This window comes from Symphalangus syndactylus, chromosome 19, assembly GCF_028878055.3.
Source record: "Symphalangus syndactylus isolate Jambi chromosome 19, NHGRI_mSymSyn1-v2.1_pri, whole genome shotgun sequence".
Classification (NCBI taxonomy): Eukaryota; Metazoa; Chordata; class Mammalia; order Primates; family Hylobatidae; genus Symphalangus; species Symphalangus syndactylus.
This window is the reverse complement of record NC_072434.2, coordinates 88,410,236-88,435,178: the sequence shown is the minus strand read 5'-3', so window position 1 is coordinate 88,435,178 and position 24,943 is coordinate 88,410,236. Positions and strand designations below refer to the sequence as shown.

Sequence of the window (24,943 nt, the reverse complement as noted above, 5' to 3'; positions counted from 1 at the left end):
CCTATCTAAAGCAGATGGGATTATGGGATCCCAAGCCAGGAGTGACCCAGCATCTGCAAAATGCAGAAATGGATGAATTGAGTTTTCTCAATTGTCACTAGGATGATGCTCATATCCATTCTGTCATAGGTGAGCCATAGGTGAGCGTATTTTCTTTTCTTTTTTTTTTTTTTAGAGATGAGGTTTTACCATGTTGCCCAGGCTGGTCTTGAACTTCTGTGCTAAAGCAATCCACCTGCCTCAGCCTTCCAAAGTGCTGGAATTACAAGCGTGAGCCACCACACCCGGCTGGCAAGCCTATTTTCTAAATATGAAAAATGTCTATTCTCTATTGGCTGAGCCCAAAACCTGCTGAGGTCTATCATGATCCCCTTTAGGAAGAAGATAATTTGACTTGGTTGTTTTATTCAAGGTATTTGAGGAATAACAGGTGTGTCAAAAGGAATCAAAAGGAATGAGCACCTGGCACCTGGACCCAATTGCTCCTCCCATCCCATCTCTGGCCATCAACCTCGAGGTTCATGGTCCTGGCTGCTGGCTCTGCCTTCCCTCCATGGAGGTATCTCCCATAGCTAGGTAGGCTGCTTCCAAAGTGGCCGTCTTCAAAAATCATCGCACAGACTATGAAGTAAACAAGTAAGGCTGAGAGAGACCTGCCCCTGAGAAAGACAAAGTTCAGATTTGACAGACAACCCACTGATGAGGCCGACATAAAAGCACAGCAGGTAATAAAGAAGCTAGGCATGTGTCCTGACGGCTGATGAATATAATCTGCTAGACAATGTGTCTTTTGAGAAGAGAAATTAAAAGAGCCTCACCACCCTCAATGACGTGTCTCTTTGGGTTTGGCTGGTAAAAAGCAATAAGCTTATGTGAATTGAAAGGCAGGCAGGAAAGAGGAGGTTTCGGCTGAAGGAGCGGCAGTCCATAAAGACCTGGCAGGAGGGAAGAGCAGGTAACATGTGCGGGTCTAGAAAGAGTACACTTGGGTTAGAGTGGAGAGTGTGAACTTGAATGTGGGATGGGAGGTGGGAATAAAACCTACATTACTCAATTGAGTGATATGATAAAAGCCCCATGAATTCAAGGTAAAGGACTATGTACTCCAGCAGGAGTGGGGATTTACCACATATCTTCCAGGAGAAGGATATACTAAAACTGCAATTAGAAAAAGATAACAGCAACAGTGGTGCACAGATGATAGAGGAAAGATGAGAACAGGCAGAGAGGCCGGTCAGGAGACTTGGCAGGGAAGGAGGAGTTGGGGACCTGTGGGCATGATAAGGAGAAAGTTGAGTCTGTGGTCCTTGGAGACAGGGTAGATGGAGGTAGGGGAGAGAGGCACAGGGAGAAGGAGGATTCAAAGGTGGGATTTTGCGCCGCAGTGACTGGGAGGAAGAGATGTTGGTGAGTGAGGTAGAGGGAAGATTTTGGCATGTGGTGTTTGAAGATGCTGGAAGCAATTGAAAGTTGGCAGAGTCTGGATATGACTTCATCTGAATTGCATTTCAGATATTAACTCACCAACCGTTCCGACTTTCTTTGTTACCTATTAACATTTCTCAAAGAGAGTATGTCCAGGCCCTGATTATTTCTCAGACCCGGGGTCATCTAGTCAGCGTTTAGACTGGCTCTGATATACTCGTATGTGTTAAAGATGTTTACCCCCAAAGATTCTGAGTAGAGATTGTAACATGTTTAGACTTTAGGCTACTTTTGGAATTAGTAAAATCTTTATCTTACTCTTTTTGCTACCTCCCTCCCTCAATCTTACCCTTCCAATTACACACACACACACACACACACACACACACACACACACAGAGAGAGAGAGAGAGAGAGAGTTGAGTTTCTATTATTCAAAGCTCAGTGCTAGAAATGGTAAAGGATAGATACAGAGGTAAATAAGACACCATGCTGTCTTCAGAAGAGCCTACAATCTGGTGGGGACTCCAATGGTTGGCTGGATTGAGCACCTGCCATGCAATGAACACTAAGCTAGGAGGCATTAGAGGTGAAGTGACCTAGTGATTAGGCATGGATTCTAGTGCCCTGGAGCCAGATTAGCTGGGCTCAAAGTTTCGCTTTCCTGCTTATTCATTGTGAACACTTCAATCAAATGTCCTGGTGCCTCAGTTTTCTTATTTATGAAATGGGAGTAATAATAATTACTTTGTAGGGTCTTAAGAAGATTAAATAAGTTAATAAATATAATCAATCACAATGTGTGCTAGGAGCATGTATGAGTTCTCATTGATGAGTTATTTATGAACTCAAACACGTTCCTAGTACCTAATAAGCACTCCATAAATGTTTGCTATTATTATCTTTGCTCCAGGTTGCCATGGAATGAAGGAACTATGGCGGAGATTGAGGTAAAATCAGTGCTAACTCAACAACTTTGCAATACATCTTGTTAGAGGGTAGAGTGAACTAAAGAAGGATGTTATAAATCTCAATCTGATCCGTAATCTCAAAACCGGAGACGATTTTTAAATGGCCAATAATTAAATAATCAATAATGATTAGAGCTGCTAATACAACTTCTTAATTTAAGCTTATCCCACAAAGAACCATTTAGCACTATTTGATTGTGATAATGAATTAGATTGGCCAGGTATTCTTCCTTTTGATTTTGTGAACTATCCCTGGAGACGTGGCTTATTGAAAAATTCGTTTCTAATTTTCTGTGGCTGAAACCAGTTTGCTATAATTAATAAGTAAACTGATGGATTATTACAAATGTCAAGTTGCAGTCAAGCAACTCACAGCACTGGATGAATTAACAAGAGGTGTATATACGGAGAGTCACATGAAGTCAGCTATGAGGCTGCAAGGATGAGCTCTGTGTTGCACAGAAATGAATAACACAGGAGCTGGCTGCTTTCTGTCCACCGAGCCACTGTGGTAGAGTCTAGGCCGGGCTGGCTCTCCCTTGGGCTCTGCATAGCACTTTTCCATTTTTTTCTTGAAGATGCTTTTCAATCGCTACCTTCAATTTGCCATCTGGTGAACCCCTAAGGACTAAGCTTGGATCAGGCTCCTGCTCAGGCTAGGTCAGGTAAGATGTTTGCCTAGAGTGGCCCTAGATCACATAATCCAAAGGGAAAATATCAGCCCTAGCCAAAAATGAAAGCCAGAGGTCAGTACCAATAGAGTTGTATCAAGCACCAAGACAAAGAGACAAAAGTGAAACTACAAATGAAAAACCAGAGATAAATCTGAAATCAAAAAGATTTGAAGTGGTCCAAGATAGCAAATGTGTGTATCCCAGGGAAAACAGTCCTGACGTGCAGGAGGCTTCCAGGCCCAATCTTACTGGATACAAGCCTAGCTCCGGACAGGAGGGTAGCTACTTATATATGTGTCTTCTCTACACTAAGTTGTAAGCCTTTTGAAAGGCTTCATGTGCATCTTGTCATTTTTGTGTCCCCCATAGAGTCTGAGATATGGCAGACACTTAACAAATATTTGTTAAATGAATGAAGGAATGGTCAATATAGGTGAGAATGCTACTACCAGCAATACTATTACTAACAACCACTAATAACACCTGTCACTTATTGAACATTGACTACGTGCCCAAAATAATGCTAAGCACAAGACATATATATACATTTTTTTAATTTAATCCTCGAAAACCTTCTAAGGCGGATACTATTCTCACCCATTTCATGAATGAGTAAACTAAGGCTTAGAGAAGTCATCTCTTCCAAAATTGCACAAATAACAAGTGGCAGAAATAACAAATCTGCAAATAGACATCTCAGTCCATGAACCTGACTACTCCATTGTACCATTTTGGAAGCCCAACCTTGTTTGAACCTGAATTAGATTCCCAAGGTTGTATAAGAGACTTTCCTATTCTCCTCTTCAGCTTCCCACCCAAACCGAGCTCACCCAAACTGAGCTCACCGCCCCCCTTGTGTACTCTTTGGGCACATCTCCACCAGAACACTCAACACATTGCCAAATCATTGTCTGTTTAGACGAGCATCTTGACGGCAGGGGCTCTTGTTCACTTATGTTCTCCCATTGTGAGTTGCATAATGCCTGGAATACCATAAGTGCTGAAGAAAGGTTTGTGGGTTGATTAATTATTGAACTCTGAATAAACAACGGTCATTTCGAGGACTATGTTCTCTGGAGACTTTTTTGATTTTGATCCATGGATTCCCTTATGTACGGCCTGAATGGTCTGAGAGATAAGATAACAGCGCTGTTTCAGCACCTCTCAGCAGCTGCCTTGGGGGCTGGACTTATTGCCTTCTTGAGTGAAATGTTGGCCTTCAATTTTGCTGAGCTGTCAAGAGCAGTGATTTTAGGTGTGTAGCTGTTGATTGTCCCACAAGCTAACTTTTTAAGTCAAAAATACCACCCGGCACTGAAATGGAGGTTGGTTATGAGGTGTTAACAGGACCTCTGGGCCACCAAGGAAAAAGGCCTGGGGAAGCCAAGAGAAACATCCTGCTCCCAATTTTAAAATGAAATTAGTAAAATAAAGAAATAAAATAAAATAGTAAAATAAAGGAAGAAATTTGAAACTATAAAAAATTTAAAGCTTTTAGTGAAAAAAAAAAAAGGAGGGGGTAATGGTTAACAGAGCAGGCTTTGGAATTAAACAAACTAGTTTAAAATTCTGATTCCTCAGATTGCCTTTGCTACACAGGGCAAGTTCCTGACCGTGAGCCTCAGCTGTCTTGTCTGTAAAATGGTACTGGTGTCTGCCTCTTAGGTAAGCATTAGCTAATGCATGTGAAATATCTAAAACCACTCCAATTATATAGCAAAGGCTCAATAAAAGGTCATTGTTATTCAAACAGTTAAATTGTATTCATTTACTTAAAGAACATTTATTCAGCACCCACTCTATGCCAGACACTGTGCTTTACTCACTGACATTGAATGGTGAGCAAGTACTTGCAGGGTCTGTGCCCTCGTAGAACTCCACGGTGAATTGTAAAAATAGCCATAGGTTTAGTGGGTTCCCTTTCGGTGCCACCCCACTTTGACGCTGAATTCAGCCACGTGACTAGCTTTGAGCAGTGGGATGTTAGACACCATATGCAAACAGAGGCTTGAATAATGTTTGTGCTCTGTCCTGTCTGGCCACTCATAGAACCCCTGTCGCCACCACTGCATGAAGAAGCCCAAGGCAGCCTGATGGATGGTGAGAGACACATGGCCTAATTGCCAGTGTCTCACTGGCCAACAGCTACCACCTTCTAAAATGTGGGTGAGGCCATCCTAGGACCATCGCTGCCACTTGACCCACCAGCTGACCATAGACACTTTAGAGAACTCAGCAGAAATCGGCTGACTGGGCTTAGACCAGAAAAGCTACCCAGTCGGCTCATAGAATTGTGAGCTACATAAATGGTGGTTGCTTCAAAAAATTTAGTTTTGGGTAGTTTCTTACGCAGCCAAGCTAACTGATACAAATGTATAGCCTACCACGAGGGCCAATAAACGTTTTCTGTAAGGGACCAGGTAGTAAATATTTCTGCTTTGCAAGCCATAAGATCTTTGTTGAAACTACTCAGTTCTGCTGTTGCAGCTCAAAAGGAGCCATAGCCAATACAGAAATGAGCCGTTGCAGCTGGATTTGGCCTGATGGCTGTTGTTTTGCCGACCCCTGCTCTAGCACAAAAAACAGACATTACTCAAATAATCACAGAAAGAAATGTGTGCATGTAAACTGCAATCGCATCTGAGCAGCCAAGGCTCCTCGTGCTGTTAGAAAGAATGATCAGAGAATCTGCCCCAGGCTGGTAATTCAGTGAAGGTGCCTTGGTTAGATTTCCCCAGAAGCAGACCCTGAGATAAGGATTTGAGGATGAGCAGGCTAATCTCAGGAGCAAGTTAGGAGGGTAGAGAAGTGAGACAAAGAAGAAAACCAATATGAGGGCAGTTAATCAGCAGGTTACCCATGGACAAGGGAGGCTTAGTCCCCTGGGGTCTCCAGGAGACAGGCTAGGTCCCCGGTGGGGGGCTAGGAAGCTGGGTTATATATTCTCCAACTCCCAACCATTGTTGTTGGAGGCTGATCCTGGAGGTGTCAGTTCTCTGCCGTTCTGTTCTGCCCCCACGCACTCCTGCAGCCAGAGAAAGCACTCGGGCAGAGAGGAGCAGCTTGCAGTAAGAAGCTGAACTGGGAGTGAGGCGTGCCAAGGAGATGTGGGTGGGCACCAGCAGCATCTGCCACAGAAGGCTTCCCTGTGGGAGGAAGGTCTGAGTTGTGCTCTAAAAGATGGGTAGGATGTACAGGTGAGAGAAGCCCCGGCTGAAGGGTAGATGTCAAGGAGGTCGCCTAGGTGGGAAGATGCATAGAGAAATGAATAGAAGTCTGGAACTAAGCATTCAGGAAAATCCACATGTAACGTAGGTTGAGCCTGAAAGGAGGCTAGGGCTGTGGTAACAAAGTACCACAAACTCCATGGCAGAAAACAACCGAAATTTATTCTCTCACGTTTCTGGAGGCCAGAAGTCAGAAATCAAGGTGTTGGCAGGGACGTGCTTTCTCCAATGGCTCTAGGGGAAGATCCTTCCTGGCCTCACTCTAGCTTCTGGTGGTTCCCCACAATCGTTGGTATTCCTTGTTTTGTGGACACATCACTCCAGTCTCGGCCTCTTCACCACATGGCCGTCTGCCCTCTGTGTGTGTCTGTGTCTAAATTTTCCTCTGCTTATAAAGACACCAGTCATCAGATGAGGGCCCACCCCCATCCAACAGGACCTCCATTTAACTTGATTACATCTGCAAAGATCCTGTTTCCAAAGAAGATCATATTCACAGGTGCCAGGAGTTAGGACGTGAACTTATCTTTTGGAGGGAATCTAATTCAACCAGTAACAGAGATGGAGAAGGAGCAGCCACAGATGAGAGGAAAGTCAGGAGAGTGTGATATACTGGATGTCCCTAAGAAAGCAGCACTTCAAGGAAGGAGCGAGCATCATTGTAAGATAAAGAGGGCAGGCGCAGTGACTCTCAGCACTTTGGGAGGGTAGAGGTGGGAGGATCGCTTGAGTCCAGGAATTCGAGACCAGCCTCGGCAACATAGTGAGACTCCATCTCTACAAAAAATTTTACAAAATTAGCGAAGCATGGCCGCACACACCTGTAGTCTCAGCTACTCAGGAGGCTGAGCTGGGAGGATTGCTTGAGCCCAGGAACTCAAGGCTGCAGTGAGCCAGAATCACACCACTACACTCTAGCCTATGTAACAGAGTAAGACCCTGTCTCAAAAAAAAAACAAACAAACAAATAAATAAATAAGATGAAGAAAGGAAAGTGTTCATTGGATTTAGAAATAGTGAATATTCAACTCCATTAAGTTGCTGGGCAGTGAAAGGGAGAAATCGAGGCAAAGTTTTACAGGGTTGAGGAAGGATTTTTTTTAAGATGGTGGAGATTGAGTATATCACTGGAAAGGAGCCAGTTTTGAGGGGGATGTTGAATACAGAGGCAGCAAGCATAGTGCAGGGTCCTGCGACACAATAGACAGGAGAGGGTGGGTTCCTGGGACCAGGCATCTCTGTAAGAGGAGGAAGGAGGAGTGGATGGGTGTAGGCCCTGGAATTCTGCCCCCTGTGCTTTACATCCCCATTCTTCCTGCCAAATGGTCCCCATTGCCAGTCTTAGAATGAAATCCACCTCGTAACAGCTACCAACTGATCTGCCCCCAGGGAGAGCTGTTATTCCATATTTCCTAGTATTTCCCTTTTGTGACCCTTTGCCAATGTTTATCAATACACATCTTTTGTGTCTACCAAGGGCCCTGCCTAAAAAGATTGTACTGACAGGATGAAGCATAAGGCTGCAGGGCTTCGGGAGATACATGCATTATCCTATTCATCTTGAAAGTGTCCCCATAAGGAAGGCAAGACAGAATTATTATCTTCGCTTTACACAAGAGGAAATGGAGACTCCAAGTAGTCAAGTGCTCTGGATAAGATCACGTGGCTCTAAACCCACATTCTTGGATATTTTATTGGGGCTTTTTCCACTAAAAAAAGAAAGGAAGAAAAGAACAAAAAAAAGCTGTCTTTCTTAATGTGATATTATGAATTGTTTAGAAGTTACATCAGAACAGGAATATTCTGGTTTCTTGGCTTTCTGGAATTTCCAGGAGAGTCATTTTTTTCAAGACTCGTAGAGTAACAAGGAATTTGTACGGCCTTGATGTCCTAGAAATAATAAAGAGGCCTAGTGTCTTGGAAACTAGACTCGCCTTTCTTAGGAAGACCACACAACCAAAGTCAGATGAAACCAAAGGGCCAGATGATATGATCCAAGAACTATTTTCCCATCACCTGAGAGCATTTTCTATCCAGCAAACATTTACCAAGCTCCTATTTTGTGCCAAGAATCGTGCTCAGGACTGAGGGGTAAAAATGAATCTGAGGAATAGGCAGACACACATACATGTCTCATACCACTCAGTACAGTCTACCCTGGGGTCTAGGAACACACTCATGTGTTTGGGGAATGATGACACTTCAAGGAAATTGGTGGGATATAGAGTCTGAGAAGAGAGGGGAAGGAGAGAGATAAGGCCAGGAACGCAATAATAACAGTGATAATAAAGAATATTTATCTGGCATTTACAGTCTACAAAGCACTTTTACATTTTTTTTCATCTAATCTTCGCAACAGCCCTTTGAGAAGTAAACAGAAAGCAGTTTCCCCCATGTGTGTACCTCTGGGAAACGAGCTCTCCCTAAGCGGCAATATATTCAAAATGCATCTAGTAAGAAATCTACCCATATTATACTACATATTCATTACACTTGTCTTCCTGAATTGCATTTGACAGCTTTTGCCTAGTTTAGGGGTACTCCAATTTATCATGTTTAACCCAAGCAGCACTCCACAGACTGTCTTGTGCTGAAGGTTCCTAATATCACCAACTAATCTCTGAATGCTGTTGAAGTCTCCAGCCCTGACTTCTCCACATTCTGCCTCCTCAACCAAATGTGTGTTATCTGTTAAGACAGAGCTCCAGTCCTTCCTGTTCTTTTGTTAACCGATCCCTGCCAATGTGGACACCAAGAATTGATAGCCTCAACTGGAAAACTCATTTGGGCGAATTTCTAAGCAACTCTCTAACAATGAACTTCCTTCTTAATGAAGTGATTCATACTCTCCGTTCATTCATCCATCTATTCATTCAATAAATTGATTGAATACCCACTGTATGCAAGACACACTGATAGGCCTTGTGAAGGACTCAGAAATAACAAGACATGCTCAAGGTATTTGGAGTCCAATGGGAAAGATAAGATGAGCATGCAGATAACTAACATGTAGGTCAAAGTGGTAAGTGAGGCCAGGTGCAGTGGTTCGCTCCTGTAGTTTCAGCACTTTGGGAGGCTGAGGCAGGGGGATCACTTGAGCTAGGAGTTTGAGACCAGCCTGGGCAACATGGTGAAACTCCGTTACTACAAAAAAAATACAAAAGCTAGCCAGATGTGGTGATGTGCACCTGTAGTCCCAGCTACTGGAGAGTCCAACGAGCGTGGATCATTTCAGCCCAGGAGTTTGAGGCTGCAGTGAGCTATGATTGCACCACTGCACTGCAGCTGGGTGACACAATGAGACCCTGTCTCAAAAAAAAAAAAGTGATAAATGAGAAAAGAGAGTTAGGTTCATACATCCCTTTATTTCTTCAGCAATCATTTTGTATGCACCAATTATGGGAAGGGAACTATGCCAGGTTCTCTCCATATGCTGCCTCATTGAATCCTCAAAACTTGGAGATAGAGGCTCTTAGCTCCATTCTCCAGATGGGGAAGCTAAGGCTCTCCTTATTTCCTTCCAATGGGAGGAACTTCAAGGAGGAAGTTTTTTGTTTGGGTTGGAGTTTCTTTCTTTATTTTATTTTGTTTGTTGTTGTTCAAGTTTGAGGTTTGGGTAGGATTTTCACATTTAAATGGAGGAAGACTTAACATAAAGCCAACGAAGCTTAACCTTCAGGCATCCTAGTTTACAAAAACGGTCCCAAGCTGCGTTCACATCTCTGTGGATTTTTGTAAGATTTGCCAAAGTGATCTATTTTAGCATTCTTTTTCTTAAAGAGACTGTCCCAAGTTGTGTACACTTCAGGTCCCACAAAATCTGGATATGCCTTTGCATTTAAAGATGGAATGAAGCACGTGCAGAAAAAGGGGAACTCACTGAGCAGATGTAGAGGGTGACACGGATCAAGGTCAGCACACGTTGGGAGGAGTGCGTGTGGCCCCGATGCACAGGAGCAATTCAAGGCTAGAAAGGATGAGGAGATGACTTTCCCAACTCCTGGCCCCAACCACCAGGCTCATCTGCATCTGCCCTCTCCTCTCCTCCTCTTGGCAACAGTAAAAGAGGGATCACTCCTCCTGCACAGCCAACCTCTCCACCCATGCTGGGAGCCCCTCCCCTACAACTTTCCCTATAGATCATTCCCTTTCCTTCCTGAATCTGGAGCTCCACCTGCTCCAGCTCCTCTGGCCCCTTCCTTGATCCCCCTGTTGAAAGAGAAAGAAGTGGGGAGGGAGGGCAGGGAGGAAGGGAAAGAGAGAGGGAGGGGGTGGAATGGGAGCGGGAACCTCTTTTGAAGATTGTCCCTCCCCAGACTCAATCCTCTTCTTTTCCTCCACTATTCATGGCTGAAGTTCTTGACAGACCTGGTCTTCACTTCCTGCTTCCACATTCTCACCTTGAACAACTTGTCAACCCAACCTGGATCCTCCTGATACCAGCACCAACTCCTGGGACACTGCTCTTGTCAAGGTCCCTGGATCCTCCCCATACCAGCACCAACTCCTTGTCAAGGTCGTTAACAACCTTCTGACTCAGGACAACCAAGAAGTGCTTTACTGTCCTGACTTTACTTGGTGTCCTGCCTTGGATTACCCACTTCCCTGGGTTTTCCTCCTGCCTCTGTGTGTCTTCCTTCTCCGTCTCTGTTGAAGACTTTCCTTCGATGCTGGTGTCCTTTGGCTTTTGTCTCAACCTTTCTGTTTCTGTCAATCTCAATCAGTATTTCTCCTCATGTGTCTCACAGGCGCTGACTCTTAATATGTCCAAACCTGAACTCACTCTCTCATGCTTCCCCACCCTCACCCAGACCTGAGACCTGCTTGTCCTATGCTACCATCCGAGAAAACGGTACCACCACCTGCACGCATACCCAAGCTAGAGACCTGTGATGTGGGCTTGTCACCTCCTTCTCTCTCGCCCTTCACATCAAATAATTGCCAAGACCTCCTCCCTCAGCACCTCAATGCCTCTTACCTCTGTCAACTCTTTACATCACCATCCCCAATGCCACAATCACCCTCTGCCTCAACTCCTGAAGGGGCTTCATAACCACCTCCCTGCTTCTCTTCTCCCTGTCTCCAATCTTTTCCCCAAACTCCAGACAGAATGAGCTTTCTAAAACGCAAATCTATTCATAGTGCTCTCCTGCTTAAACCCTTCCATGGCCTCCCACTGCTCAAGGTTAAGCCTGAACTCCCAGACAGTTGCTTCCAGTCTGTTGTAATAGAGACCCACTTCCTCCTGTCCTCACTTTCCCTCTCACAGGCGATGGCTATATTGAACTGTCCACAGCCCCTTACCCCTGGGCCTTGCACCTGCTCCATTTGCCTTCCCATCCCACACCCACTCCATCTTTTCTTGGCTCCCTCCTATGCCTTCTTTGGGTGACTTCAAGCTACTTTAGATAAGTCACCTTTTCCAGGAAGCCTTCCCTGACCTCACAGGGGCTCCAGCTGGGCAAGTCCTTAGCACCTTGGTGTGACCCCCACCACCCTCTGGGGTCCTTGAGAGGAGGCACGAGGACATTGTTGGCAGCACTGTGTGCGCAGAGGGGATGCCAATGCCTGGTGCATGGAGGAATTCGGTGAATACGTGTTGAATAAGTAGTGAGTGAAAGATTGGATGGAGCTAGATCACCGTGTGCATTGCATGCCAGGCTGGGGAGTTCGTGTTTTACTCTGTAAGTAAAATGGAGCTACTGCAGAATTTGGAACGAGGGAGTGAGTTAACCTCACCCATGGTTTTGAAAGTTTGCTCTGGTTTCTAGAAGAACGAGGTAGGAGACTGTTGCAATGGTCCATGCAGGAGGTAACGAGGCACTGCACTAGACACAGGCAGGGAGAAGGCAGACAGACAGGAGAAGCAATGCAGAAATCACATTGATGGATCCCATCAACTGATTAGATTTGGGGTCGGGGGAAAAGCGGGCATGAGGAGAGCAGGGGAAATGGTTGTGGATAGCTCTGGAATTTAAATCTAAAACGGGGCCAGATGCGGTAGCTCATGCCCGTAATCCCAGCACTTTGGGAGGCTGAGGCGGGAGGATCACCTGAGGTCAGGAGTTCAAGACCAGCCTGGCCAACATGGTGAAACTCCGTCTCTACTAAAAATACAAAAATTACCCCGGTGTGGTGGCACACGCCTGTAATCCCAGCTACTCGGGAGGCTGAGGCAGGAGAATCACTGGAACCCAGGAGATGGAGGTTGCAGGGAGCCTGGATCACACCACTGCACTTCAGCCTGGGCGACAGAGGGAGACTCTGTCTCAAAATAAATAAATAAAATAAAAAGTAAAATAAATAAATCTGGAATGGCCAGGATACGATTATTCCCCTACTGCCAACCAACAGAGGGATGGCCCTTGTATCATTTACACTCGGAGACTTTCCAGGAGCCCCCTCAGTTTCTGCCTGTAGCTTCCCTGAGATCTGTACTCTGTTTTCTGAAGTTTGAGGACCCAAAACTTCATGCTTCTGCCGTAAACCCTTACTTGGAGAGCAAATATTTGCAGAGCATGGAATAATTATTGTTGTTTTTATGGTTATTTATTCAAACAGAACTTGAATTATAAAATTAACAGTGGCTTGCCCTGGTATCTCATCATACACACAGAGCATAATAACTCCAACCCCGCCACCGCCCCCCCCCCCCGGCCCCCAGGACTTTCAAGAATATCTACGGCAGAAGGTTATGGGTTTGGCTTTTTATTTTGTTTTTCAATCTTCAAAACTCTCTTCTCACCCTGCCTCGGTGGAGCTGTGTCTTTGCACACCTGTCCTGGGCAGATGCGCCGGCCATCACAGTGGACATTATGCCACACTTGCCTAGGAAAAGCAGCCACCGTGCCGGCCAGAGACAGGACCACAAGTCAGGAGGCCTGGCAGGCTCTCCACCAGGTGGAATTGGCAAGAAACTCATGTCTTCTCTGCCGCTTCTCACCAAAGGCAACCTTCAGGGCACAAGGTTAATGTGAACATGATTTGTCATCATCCGGCAGAGTCTCACCGGGGTTCCTGTGTTCAGCAGTTTCACCAAGCTCAGTATTTCTGAAGCACTTACCCCTGCTGGACAAGCAGTTACTGAAGAAAGCAGGAAGAATAAAAATGGGAATGTTTTGTCGAAGTGAAGTGGGACTTGCCTGTGGGTGCTGCACTCACAGGTAATGGATCAGGACACACAAGTGACAGTGTGGACCTGGAGGTCAGACCACCTGGAATCAAAGCCCGGCTCGGCCACTTACTAATGTCGTGATGACCACTTAACCCCTCTCCAGCTCAGTTTCCTCATCTGTGAAATGGAGATGATAAAAATAACTATTCCCAGGGTTCTGATGAACATTCATTGAAATGATCAACATAAAGAACTTAGCGTTTAGCAGACTGTAACCCTTAGCTAGTGTGATTTTTCAACCTCCAGACCCCTTTGGTAGAGTAAATAATTCCAATGGTCATCTGTTCCTATGCTGCTTTTAGAGTTTCCCATCCCCATGGGCTGCTGCTGCTGCTTTTTCTGCATTCATGAGATTTTTTTTCTCTCTTGAAAAGAGCTCCCTGCCAGGCGAGGTGGCTCATACCTGTAATCCCAGCACTTTGGGAGGCCAAGACGGGCAGATCACTTGAGGTCAGGAGTTCGAGACCAGCCTGGCCAACATGGTGAAACCCCGTCCTACTAAAAATACAAAAATTAGCCAGGCGTAGTTGCACATGCCTGTAATCCCAGCTACTCAGGAGGCTGAGGCAGAAGAATCGCTTGAACCTCGGGGGTGGAAGTTGAGGTGAGCCAAGATCACACCACTGCACTCCAGCCTGTCTACATAGAGAGATCCCATCTCAAAAAGAAAAGAAAAGAAAAGAGCTTTCAAAATATACCTGCCTCCAGAAATACTCAGTAACAGCTTAGTAACAGGTGGGCAGATCACGAGGTCAAGAGATGGAGACCAGCCTAGCCAACATGGTGAAACCCCGTCTCTACTAAAAATACACATATTAGCCGGGTGTGGTGGTGGGCACCTGTAGTCCCAGCTACTCAGGAGGCTGAGGCAGGAGAATCGCTTGAACCCGGGAGGCAGAGGTTGCAGTGAGCCGAGATCATGCCACTGCACTCCAGCCTGGGTGACAGTGCGAGACTCTGTCTCAAAAACATGAAAGAAAAAAGGAAACGCTGTACCCATTAACAGTCACTCTGCATCTCCCACCGTCCACCCCACACCCTGGCAACTGCAAATCTGCTTTCTATATCTGTGGATTTGCTGATTATGGATATTTCATATAAACAAAATGCTTCCTGTATTCTTAAGACAAAACCCTTCTCTTCCACGTGGAAGCAGTAAGCTCCATAGTCAACAGTAGATCTTGGGAATCAGGCCCAACAAGGTCTAAGCCCCAGCTCTGCCACTGTGGACTGGATGACAGCAGGTGAATTATCTAACATTTCTACAACTTGCTTTTCTCCTCCAGAAAACAAGGATGATAATCACAAGATCGTCACCCAGGGTTATGTGAGGGATCAATGAGCTGACACTTGTCCAGGGTGCTGTCAGTGATTATTAATATTATTTCCAATTATAGCACACAAGTAATACAAGCTCATTGAAAAAGATATAGTCAACACAGAAATGCATAAGAAATGCAATAAGAAAGTTGAGGCCGGGCGTGGTGGCTCACACCTGTAATCCCAGCACTTTGGGAGGCTGAGGCAGGTGGATCGCTTGAGGCCAGGAGTCCGAGACCAGCCTAGCCAACATGGTGAAACCCTGTCTCTACAAAATACAACAATTAGCCAGATGTGTGTCGCGCACCTGTAATCCCAGCTACTGAAGGGGCACAAGAATCTCCTGAACCCGGGAGGCGGAGTTTGCCGTGAGCTGAGATCTCGCCACCGCACTCCAGCCTGGGGGATGGAGTGAGACTCTGTCTCAAAAAAAAAAAGAAAAGAAAGCAAGAAAAGAAAAGAAAAGAAAAAAAGAAAAGAAAAGAAAAGAAAAGAAAAGAAAAGAAAAGAAAAGAAAATCGCCCTTATCCCCCGACTGTGCTGGGGGTGGAAGATGTGTGACCGTGGCTCACCTTAGGGCTAGCCAACAACAGCTGCAGCAATAACGAGTGTTGAGATGCATGGACAGAGCATGGGCTTTGGAGCTGGACAGACCCAAGCCTGCCTGTCTGCCCTGTCACTCTATGGTGACCTCGGACAAGTCATTTAACTGCCCTGAGCCCTGTGTCTTTTATCTGTCATGGTTAATGGGAAACATCTCCTTCCTAAGGTTGATGTGAGAATTTAAAAGAGATGAATCCCAGCAATTTGGGAGGCCGAGGCAGGAGAGTCGCTTGAGCCCAGGAGCTCGAGGCCAGCCAGGGCAACACAGCAAGAGTCCCCGTATCTACAGAAAACATTTTTCTAATTAGCTGACCATGGTGGTGTGTGCCTAGAGTCCCAGCTAGTTGGGAGGCTAAGGTGGGAGGATTGCTTGAGGCCAGGAGGTCAAGGCTGCAGTGAGTTGTGTTCATGCCACTGTACTCCAGCCTGGGAGACAAGGTGAGACCCTGCCGTAAATAAATAAATGAATAAATAAGATGTGCAATGTCAAATGCATGACACATAGTAGGGTCATAACAGCCACAGGCATGAGTGGGCCCTGGAGAAGGCAGCACACGGGAAGAGCCGTTCAAGTTGCAAGTACTAATCCACGTGGCTGTGCAGAAACGAGGGAGAAGGTGGGAGCCTTGTGGGGCACTGAGGATTTCCAGAGATGCCAGGAAGGACTTTGCAGGCAGGGAGAAGGTGCTGAGTGCAGCAGGGCTGTGGGCTGTTTTATTTCCCTCCCTAACCTTCACACTCAGTCGCTCCCATCCCACTAGCTCATTCACTCTTCACGTCCCCGTGTTCACAGCAAAGCAGCCTGTGGGCGGTGCAGAAGATGGAGAAGTCGTGAGAATAATAGCAACAATAGCAATAGTAATAGCTGGCATTTTTATGGAGGGTTGCTGTGTGCCAGGCACCAAGCCAACCCCTTTCTCACTTCCTCCTCAACTCCAAGGCAGTGGGGAGGGGGCCGAGGGAGCTTCTGATATAACAGCCTCTCCGTGAGGACGGGAGACCGCAGAGGGGCTGCTCACGTGCTGGCGTGGAGGGATCCCTGGCCCCCACCGGACCTGGGCTCTCCCAGCCACACCGCCTTGGAATCTGAGGGACTTCACGCTTCTGGGAAAGGAACAACAAGGAAAGCAGACACAGAGTTTTTGTGCGATTCAGAAAGACTCCAGAGAGTAATAGGCCAGCTTCCCTCCAGTATTGGAAGCTACTCTATGAAACTCAAACTCATAGGCCAAAACTGCATGCTTTTTTCAGAAGGCCAAAGCAAGGCCACCTCAGCTCACAGTATGCCAAGCTTCAATTAAATGTAAACGGATCCCTTAATGCACAGAAGAGATGAAATAGGGCTGAGGCTGCATGCTGCATTGAGTCCACATGGCACCAGGGAAGTCTGACCCCTAGGAAAGGGCACGTACAGATTGGCTGCGGGTGCCCGGAGCATGTAAATAATTGGAAATAATGGGGCTCCAGTAGGTACCATCAAATACGTGAATGGGATTGTTCCTAGCACTTCTGTGAGCCACAGGTGACTTGCGCCATCTCCTTTGCTGTGCTGAGTAGCAACAGATGGCAGAAGGAGAGCTGGGCAAAACCAAGTCTCGTCTCCCCACCACTAACTAGCTGTGTGACCTTAGGCCAGGCACTTAACCTCTCTGGGTCTCAATTTCCATGCTTTTATAAGGCTGAGGGAAGCTCAGTTCCCTTCTGGCTCTAAAATCCCTCTTCATCCCTTCTCACATGAACTTTTGGAATCGGCCACAGAGGCCAAAAGAAGCCGTGGCTGCATGCTGGTCCAGACTGAACAACAGACACCCCAGCAGGCAAAGCCTCGTGCAACATGCCAGGGTGTTCCTGAAATCGTAGAGGTAAGTCAGCTGATTGAAAACTATATCATAAAATTATAGAAGTCTCACTCTGTCGCCCAGGCTGGAGTGCAGGCGCCCGATCTCAGCTCACTGCAACCTCCACTCCCCGGGTTCCAGCTATTCTCCTGCCTCAGCCTCCCGAGTAGCTGGCATTCCAGGTGCACGCCACCATGCCCAGCTAATTTTTTATTTTCAGTAGAGACAGGGTTTCCCCATGTTAGCCAAGCTGGTCTCGAACTCCTGACCTCAGGTGATCCACCCACCTCAGCCCCTCAAAGTGCTGCACCTGGCCCCTTTCATCTGTTTCTTAACTTGATTTTCCACAGGTGGATTTAATAAGCTTCAGAGTCAGCTGATCTAGGCTAGAACCCTGGTTCCTGGAAAAATTACTCTCTGAACTTCAGTTTCCGCATCTGTAAAATGGTGTTAGTGCCTACCTTGAAACTTTGTTAGGGAAGCTACCAGGAATTTATGTCGAGTGAAGCAGAGTACGTTAAACATGAGGTGCTCCCCTCATATCAGCTTTTTTGCACGATCCTCAAAGCAAAACACATGTTCATGTGTACTTGCCTTTTTCTCTCTGGTCTCTTTTAGGTCCTCCAGGACAGGGACGATTTTTATTCTTGGTAAACCCTATAGTGCTCTGCACAATACTTAATAGAATAAATGAATTTATCAATGAACAAAATTACTCTTTCGTTTTTCCCTAGGGTTCTGCCTTCCAGAGTTCACACCATCTCACACTTCATTGTTTCTCCCTTCCTCACAGCTAACATCTCTTCCGGGTGGTAGGTTTAAGTCAGTCTCTGGTCGCCTTTTTTGCAAGTCTTAGAGACTGGCCCTTTCAAAAGAGGATTCCTGACATTTGCATCTTGTGTCAGAACACATGCATTTGCATACGTGTCTCCTTGGAGAACCTTGAGGCTCCAGACAGCCTGAAGGTAGAAAGTGCTCAGAAGAGCAAGGCAAGCCTCCCCCAGGAGGGTAGGAGGTGGTAGGCACTTACACTTAGTGCCAGCCAACTCCTTAACGTCCCAGCCAACTTCCTGGGATGGCCAGTCCCAGGAAACCACATGTTTTTATGCTCAAGCTCTTAAAACATTGTCGTAAGTAAATCGAATTTTTGTCCTGCCCTCTCTGCTTACCAGACCAAGAGCAACGATTATGAATGGCAAGTGGCAAGAAACGGGGTGGAGAAAAACGTCACCAGTGAAGATGGAAATGTGTCTGAGAGGTAGGACGGGGGTATCTGCTTTCTCAGGGAAGCTCCAGCTTCTGTTCCACCTCCTGGGAACCTGCCTGTGTGTCCTAATGTCCACCTAGCCCGGATGAGACTGGAGACTCAAATTCATGCTCCTTCCGCTCTCTGTCGCTTTACCTGTGGGGGTGTCAAAGCCAGAGAGTGAAGCCATTAAATCAGTGCAACCAGAAAATTCATGAGCTCAGAGAGGGCTGGTTGCCTGGTAGAATTAGTAAACTTCAAGAGGTGAGAACCACATTTCCGTTCAGCTCTGTGTTCGCAGTGTGAGACAATGCCTCACCCACTCTAAGTGTTTGTTGAGGGAGTGGATGCATAGATGCAGGAATAAACCAGTGAATGAACACATCGCAGCCGGCAGTAAACTCAGCAAGCCCTTCAGGTTCCCTTTCAAGGCGCTAAGACTACCCGTTTTGCAGCTTGTTGCTTTCACAGCCTGGGCTACTTAGGGGTAACAGGTGAGAAAATATTTGCTGAAGGTTCCAGGACAGTGGAGAGGGCAATTTGTGGGCAGGTCCCAGGAGAAAAAAAAGGCTGCAGGTGGGGTGGAGCCAGCCGTGCAGGAAGCAAGTGGGAGAGAAGTAGGAGGTGGCTGCAGCTGAGGGCCGGGGAAGCCCCTGCAGGAAGGGACGTTGGTCAGGCAGGAGGAAAGAGGAGGAAAGAGCACATCTGTGGTGCCCACGTGGCCACCCAGAGCCCACTACACCAAACAGGCTGTCATTTAGTTCTTTCAAGAGCCCTAAGAAGTCAGTATTATTATCTCCATTTTATGGAGGAGAAAACTGGGGCTCAGAAAAAACAAGAAACACAACCAAGGTCAAGAAGCTGGAAGGTGGAAGAGTGTTGGGAATTCAACCAAGGTTTCGCCAATTTCAAAGCCAGTATTCTTTCCATCCTCCTAGCACTGTCTCCTGGGGAAAATTAATATGAGGGATACGTATCCCAATGATACACATCATCCAATGATACCCTGCCTCCACCCTGCTGCCAGCCACCCAGCCCCATCAGTCCCCAAGTCCCGTTGACTTGTTTTTCTAAGTTTGCCTGGGACCCAAACCCTTCTTTCCGTCCCCGGCTCGGCTGCTGCCTCAGCCCGTTCCTCCATCACCTCTCACTGGGACCACAGCGGTCCTCTTCTGACAGGCCAGCCACCCTGCTTGCATCTCACATGGCACTTCCACAGCCATCGTGTTCTTTCTGGAGTGCAAAATGAGATGTTTTTCTCCTTCTCTAGGATGAGGCCCAGATCCCCTAGGAACCGGCCTGTCTGACCAGCCCAGTAGCATCTCTCTCAATTGGATGGTGATCCCCCAAAGACATGTCTACACCTAACAACCGGACCCTCTGAATGTGTCCTCATTTGGAAAAAGGGTCTTTGCAGGTGCCATTAAGTTAAAGATCTTGTGACGAGGAGACCATCCTGCATTACCCAGGTGAGCCCTAAATCCAATAACAAGTGTCCTTTAAGAGGCAGAGAGAGACCTGGCACAGTGGCTGTCACCTGAAATCCTAGCACTTTGGGAGGCCAAGGTGGGAGGATCACTTGAGGTCACGAGTTCGAAACCAGACTGGCCAACATGGTGAAACCCTGTCTCTACTAAAAATACAAAAATTAGCCGGGTATGATGGTGGGTGCCTGTAATCCCAGCTACTCGGGAGGCTGAGGCAGGAGAATTTCTTGAACCCAGGAGTTAGAGGCTGCAGTGAGCCGAGATCGTGTCACTGCACTCCAGCCTGGGTGATAGAGTGAGACTCCGTAGCAAAAAAAAAAAAGGCAGAAGAGAAGACACAGAGAGTAGGAGACCACGTGAAGATAGAAGCAGAGACTGGAGTGGTGCAGCCACCAGGAACGCCTGGAGCCACCGGACACTGGGACTTCAGGGGCAAGGGAGGATTCCCGCATGGAGCCTCCGGCGGGAGCATGGCCCTGCCAACTCCTTGATTTTGGGCTTCTTGCCTCCAGAACAGTGAGAGAATAAAGGACTCTTGTTAGAAGCCACCCAGTTGCTGGTGATTTGTTTGGCAGCCCGGGGAAACTGATACACCTTTCCCATAGTGCTCTAGCCAGACCCACTGGACTGAGAAAGATCTGACGGTTTCCTCAGATTTGCCCAGTTCTCTGTCTCGTCCTTCGCACATGCTAATCTCTCTGCCCAAAACACTGTTCCATCCCCTTATTTACAGGCTGACTCATCTTCGCCTGCCACTTTCTGAAGAATCTTCTCTGGCACAGCAGCCAGGTTGGACTCCACTTATGTCGTGGTCCCACTTGCGGTGCACTTCACTTTTATAACACTCATGATACTTTACCGTCATTTTTGGTTTCATTGTTTCATTGGCTGGTAAGTAAGTTCCATGACGGCAGGAACTGCTGTATCCCCAGGCCCAAGTGTGCAGTAGCTACTTCGTCAACATTTTCCCTCTACCTTAATTCCATTTCCACCTCTGGCAAGCTTCCCCCATTATGCGAGGAAAGCCCATTTTCAGCCAGAAATACAGGAGCAAACCCATGAAAATGGGGTGAGGAGGGCAAACAGAGAATGAAAGAACTTAGTGTCATCTTCAGCCCCTGTGTCCAGTCACCCCCGAGGCCAGCGCTGCTCCTGGGCTTCCTAGCCGTGTGAGTTAATGAAGTCTCTTCTTTCTTCACACTAGTCTGCATCCGTTTTCGGTCACTGAAAACAGAGACTGAAAGGATCCTAGTAGAGACGACGCTTCCACTGCTTGAAAGGTACCAACTCACAGGTCCCCATGGCCTTTCTAAGAGAGAGTTGCTGAAATCTCTATGTTAGTGAGGAACTGGGGTTCAAGGTACCCTGTCATGTGCCCAAGCTCTCACCATCATGAAGTGGGCAAGCCGGGATCTGCACCCCATCCACGCAGCAGGCAGGCAGGCAGGAAGATCAACAAAGGCCTGAAGAGAGGCAGCAGCCCAATGTTAGGCCCGAAAGCCCTCCAAATACAAATCACAAGAATTGGAGTGCAGGCCGGGTGCAGTGGCTCACATCTGTAATCCCAGCACTTTGGGAGGCCGAGGCGGGTAGATCATGAGGTCAGGAGTTCAAGACCAGCCTGAACAACATGGCGAAACCCCGTCTCTACTAAAAATACAAAAATTAGCCGGGCGTGGTGGCACACACCTGTAATCCCAGCCACTCAGGAGGCTGAGATAGGAGAATCTCTTGAACCCGGGAAGTGGAGGTTGCAGTGAGCCAAGATCGCACCACGGCACTCCAGCCTGGGTGACAGAGCAAGACTCCATCAAAAAAAAAAAAAAAAAAGGAATTGGAGTACAAACAGCAACAACAGAACCCACAGTGCCTGAAATGTCCCCCTTTGTTTCCTCCAGAGTCTGTGATACACTGAATCAATGTGTCTCCACATAGACCTTGAGGACTTAATTCTAATCAGGACCTTGCTTCAGTCTCTTACAAGTCTGGATTCTGATTATTTTGCATCTCTAGTGATGGGACCATGAGTACTTAAAGAGTGATGAGCCACACATCCAGACAATCTGTGTTTAGCATTTATTTATGTTTTTATTTTATTTTTGGAGACAGTGTCTTGCTCTATTGCCCAGGCTGGAGTGCAGTGGCTCCATCTCAGCTCACTGCAGCCTCAACATCCCAGGCTCAAGCGATCCTCCCACCTCAGCCTGCTGAGTAGCTGGGACCACAGATGCACACCACCATACCTGTCTAATTTTTGTTTTTTGTTTTTTGGCTTTTTTTGTAAAAACGAGGTTTCGCTATGTCACCCAGGTTGGTCTTGAGCTCCTGGGCTCAAGTGATCCTCCTGCCTCAGCCTCCCAAAGTGCTGAGATTACAGGCATGAGCCACAGAGTCCAGCCTGTGTCTGCCATTTAAAACAAACTGTGGGCCGGGCGCCATGGCTCACGCCTGTAATCCTAGCACTTTGGGAGGCCAAGGCGGTCAGATCACCTGAGGTTGGGAGTTCGAGACCAGCCTGACTAACATGGAGAAACTCCGTGTAGAAACCCTGTCTCTATTAAAAATACAAAATTAGCCGGGCATGGAGGCGCATGCCTGTAATCCCAGCTACTCGGGAGGCTGAGGCAGGAGAATCACTTGAACCCGGGAGGCGGAGGTTGCGGTGAGCCAAGATTGTGCCATTGCACTCCAGTCTGGGTAACAAGAGCAAAAATTCCGTCTCAAGAAAAACAAAAACAAAAACAAAAAACTGTGTGGGGCAGGGCATGGTGGCACGCACTTGTAATCCCATCTACTCAGGAGGCTGAGGCAGGAGGATCACTTGAGCCCAGGGGTTCAAGGTTACAGTGAGCTGTGATCACACCACTGCACTCCAGCCTGGGTGACAGAACAAGAGTCCATCTCTAAAAATACAAAACAAAAGTTAAAAAAAATTTAAATAAATAAAAAATGAAACAGTGGTTCTCTGCTCTTGGCTCAGGAAAGCCAGGTGTCCCAGGGGCTGGAAGGAGGGATCTTCTAAGGGACAGCTTCATTTTCCGACAGTGGCACTGAAAGCACAGGAGAAGGGGAGTGTGACTTTGTCAGTAGCCAGTACCCTGGCTGATGCTCCCGGGTGCTCAGGCTCAGAGGGCCTGGTTCCCATTAACCTGCACTGATGCCCTCGACTCCTCCATGCCCTCGCCTCCTAGATTCCGGTGTTTCTAGGTGGAGAACTCACATTCCACACCTGCTGTGAATACAGAGCTCTCCAGTGACGTGAGTCTCCTTCCTCCGTCCCGAACACGGAGAAAGGGGAGACATCTTCTTTGTTCACGGGTGCTGTTGTCTGATCACCCTCTGTCCCACCCACAGGGCACCTGGATCGATATTAAATAGCTGAAGGGTCGGCTCAGCAATTGAGTCTCATGGCCTCTGCAGCATGGATCAAGTAAGGGTTTCAGAAAAATGTATATGAACATGCTCCAAGACTGTAAGGTCGTAAGGGAAGAAGATTAGATAAGCCAAGTTGAGTGAAAAGTAATTAATATTTTACTGTACTTTAAAAAAAAACAAAACATTATTTCACTTAACCATTTGGCCATGGGTTAGAAATGAACTCTGGAAACACCAAAAGGGAGAATATACTATTCTCACTTCCAAAGAAATAATATTTTCTCCTCATTTCCCTTTAATTTTCGTTGAGAAATGTAAGGAGCCCCCATTGCTTCGTCAGCTCAGCACCAGGTGCATTCTGGGGAACTGTCTCCCCTGCTCCCGTGGCCCCTGTGCATATGCGGTGCCTTCAGTATGGCACCATGGGAGACTAACTTTTGCTACAACGGGCCTCGCCCTTGGCACCGACCATTGGTCAAGAGGTGGGCACCTGATCCAAACGGGCCAATCAGAGCCCTCCCCCAGGATTTGGGAACTGCAACTGACAAAAGAAGTCAGTCTCCCTCTGGGTGTCTGAAAATGAAGGCATGTTAATGCAGAAGCAGTTGGCAGCCCTGCTCCACCATGTGGACTGAGGAATAGAAAATGCCAATCAGCAGAAAGAGAATCAGAGGCAAGGAGAGGAGAGCAAATCCAGACGGCATTTGAGCTTCTAGTTCTAGCTGCTCGCAAGGCCTAGCCATATTCCTCTTTTGGATTCCATTGAATCCAAGTAGCCTTATAATAAAATTCTTTTTTGGCTTAAACTCACTTAAGTTGGATTTCTCTTCCTTGCAACCAAAGAGTTTTAACTAATATGAGAACATAGTCCTATTTCAGTCTCGCTTACATGCTAATCTTAAATTCCTCAACCATTTTACTTTGTGACTTCAAAATGAAAAAAAAAGTGAAAATATTTGAGTTAGACTCTTATGCAAATTAGACTGCAATCATTCTCTTGGACTGTTTCTTCACAGAACACTGGTAGCATTTTGCTCCATGCTGGAATGGATTAAGTACAAGCCAGAAATATAAAAAATGACTCGGTTGGTGGTGTGGCTGTCCATGGTGGATTGTGGCGTTTTTATGATTGTCACTAGAAATTTGATTTTCTCTCATTTTAAAGTCCATTTGCAATTGTGTTCTGTTCCCTTTTGACAATCTACCAAAGTCAAATGATCCCTGATCTTTAGGCCTATCAGTATCCCCTTGGACAGTCCACATCCCAGGAACCACATCCACAAGCAATGGTCCTTGGTGTGCCACTTCCTGTTGAAGCTGCCTGTCTACCAGAATTAGCCTTTTCAAAGGCAAGGCCCTGTCGGGGAAGGTGACGGGGAACTGTCCAACCAAGACTCTGTGAAGGAGCTGAACAGACAGAGAACCACTCTGCAAGACTCATAGGAATGACTCCTTAGGAGTCATTCTCTTTAATCGACAGCAACAAAAACAAAGGTGATATTGCCTCATCATCTTTCTTAAAGGTAGGTGTTTAACATTTTTAAAATCCATGGAACTGGGCTAGGTTCGGTGGCTCATGCCTGTAATCCTAGCACATTTGGAG

General features: G+C 46.8%; 1 long non-coding RNA gene across 3 annotated transcripts; it reads left to right on the top strand.

Annotated features, from left to right (window-relative positions):
- Window positions 1–876: 876 nt before the first annotated feature.
- On the top strand, window positions 877–20,513 carry LOC134731915 (uncharacterized). Of its 3 annotated transcripts, XR_010114633.1 has the most exons (4): window positions 877–955; window positions 2,339–2,375; window positions 18,405–18,490; window positions 19,749–20,513. It is a non-coding gene; the product is annotated as an uncharacterized lncRNA (long non-coding RNA). The 3 variants fall into 3 exon arrangements; XR_010114634.1 differs by lacking the exon at window positions 2,339–2,375 and having other exon boundaries at window positions 893–955; XR_010114632.1 differs by lacking the exons at window positions 877–955; window positions 2,339–2,375 and having other exon boundaries at window positions 18,177–18,490.
- The last annotated feature ends 4,430 nt before the right edge of the window (window positions 20,514–24,943 follow it).